Source organism: Peromyscus eremicus, chromosome 2 (genome assembly GCF_949786415.1).
Source record: "Peromyscus eremicus chromosome 2, PerEre_H2_v1, whole genome shotgun sequence".
Taxonomy (NCBI): Eukaryota; Metazoa; Chordata; class Mammalia; order Rodentia; family Cricetidae; genus Peromyscus; species Peromyscus eremicus.
Genome location: NC_081417.1, coordinates 16,627,877 through 16,630,123, shown reverse-complemented (window position 1 = coordinate 16,630,123; position 2,247 = coordinate 16,627,877). Strand labels below are relative to the sequence as shown.

General features: G+C 42.9%; 1 pseudogene; it reads left to right on the top strand.

Moving 5' to 3' along the window:
• Positions 1–281: 281 nt before the first annotated feature.
• On the top strand, positions 282–784 carry LOC131904464 (large ribosomal subunit protein eL24-like; annotated as a pseudogene).
• The last annotated feature ends 1,463 nt before the right edge of the window (positions 785–2,247 follow it).

Below are 2,247 nucleotides of genomic sequence, written 5' to 3'. Positions count from 1 at the left end.
AGGTTGGATAAAGCACAGAGACAAATAGCCAAACGAACGGAAACACATGAAATATGCACCTCAGATTCTTATGTGAAGGAAATCAATTTTTATTTCTTAAATCATTGGTATTCACGTCTCTGTTAAGTAATAAAACTGATAACCGTTATACTAACCAAAATACCATTTACTGTTTAGAAAACTAAGGTATATAACTTTTGAATGCTGTAATTGCTAAGGATTTTTATCTCTGGGTGTGTCATTTTCCTAAGTCTTTCCTCCAGCGGCTGGCAGCCCCTACCATGAAGGTTGAGCTGTGCAGTTTCAGCTGGTACAAGATCTATCCCAGACACAGGCAGAGCTATGCCAGGACCCACAGGAAAGTTTTCCAGTTTGTTAATGTAAAAGGCAAGTCTTCATTCACTGCCAAAAGGAATCCTCGGCAGGTAAGCTGGATTGCTCTCTACAAAAGAAAACACATGCACAAAAAAGGACAGTTGGAAGAAATTCAAAAGAAGAGAACCTGCCACGCAGTCAAATTCTAATGGGGCCATCACTGGTGCATCTCTTGTGGATATCATGTCAAAGAGGAATCAGAAACCAGAATTTAGGAAAACTCAGCAAGAGCAAGCAATCAAGGCTGCCAAGGAAGCAAAATGCCAAGCTGGCATCAAAGAAGGCAGCAATGGCTGCCGCTAAGGCCCCCTCAAAGACAGAGCCCAAAAACAAGGTTGTGAAGCCTGCGAAGGTCCCTGCTCATAAAATGGTGGAAAATGTTAACTGGGTAGATCGGGGTTTTAAATAAAGTTCCATCTCTAACTATTAAGAAAAGATACCCAAGTGTCTTGACTATATTGTTGGTAAGATTTTTTAGGAGCCCCCAAATTTGGCAGCATGACATAAAAGCTCATGGGGAGGTGGCACAGGGAATGTAGAATTGGTATGGCAGGGATTTCCATTTGTTCTGGTATTCTTTTTTATTAAGGTTATAAGTTTGAATATACTGGCATGAATGGGTTCAGGGCCAGTGGGTAGCCTTAATCGTCTTTGACTTCTCCAGAGAACCAGGTACACATTAAGCACTCAGAAATATGTTGATCTGCCCCAATTAAAAGACTCTTGCATTGCGTGAATGCCGATGTGAGATTTATAGGCTTAGCCACACATAATATACATTGATGCTAGACCTTTTCTCTGAGAGAGATAGGAGTGTGCAGTAGCCAGCAGGTAGATAGATAATTGCTGGGTCCCTTCCAGCTCTAAAAGAGAGAGCTCATGATTTCTTCCCCCTTTCTGAACACCATTTCTCCTTTTTTACTGTCTTAGATAAAGTGCACACAGGTTCAACGCCCTGCCCTCCATAACAGCGGTCCAGCCTGTTGTTTTTCCAGCTTTCTCTAAATGTACTCTGACTTTTATTTCCTGACCTTACATTCTGCTCCAGCTGTTTCCTCTTCTTGGGGACACATCCACCTATCAAATTCCCATCCACTCTGCATGAGTGAATGCCCTTCAGTGTTCTGAACACACAGGTTTCTCTGATGCCTAGGGAAATGAACAGCCTTGATAGCTGCTGGATGTCATTCTAATGGATTTTGAACGATGATCTCTCATGAAGAGACATCTTCAAGACAAAAGGCAGAAAGAGTAATGGCAATGCCTGCTGATGGGGAAAGGGTCAGCACCTTGCTCTGGGTTACTGATACCTAGCCAGAAGGGTCAAAATGGACTAAGATCAGAGGTGATTTTTAGCATAGCCATTTGTTATGGCTCCTTCCCTATTAAAGCTGGTGGACTTCAGTCATCAAAATATATTCCACGGACTTCCCTTCCTCTTCCCTGCACCAAAAAAATACCCATTTCTCTCTGGCACCACTATCTCAGCCTCAGCAGCCATCATCTGTCACCTGGCCTTCTTTGAACCACAGCAACAGCCTACCCACTAGTTGCTTCTCTTCCATTCAAATCTCTTCACACTAGCTAATTCTACTTGAGAGACTTTTCATTGCAATAATCATGATTGCTATTAACAGCTTCAATGATCTAACTTCTGCCAGTGGCTGTGATTTCACCTCAAGTTACTCCGCCTCTGTCCACTGCTCCCCAACTTCCCTGTCGCCTCTGTAAACAAGCTCAACTGCTTTTTCCCCACAACTTTGGGAACTGAACTGTCTCCTACCAAGAATACCTCATCCTTGTTTCTTTGTGTGACTGGTCTCCTCTTAACAGGCAAGTCTCAATTCCAAAGCAATCTCTCACAGAGGCCAT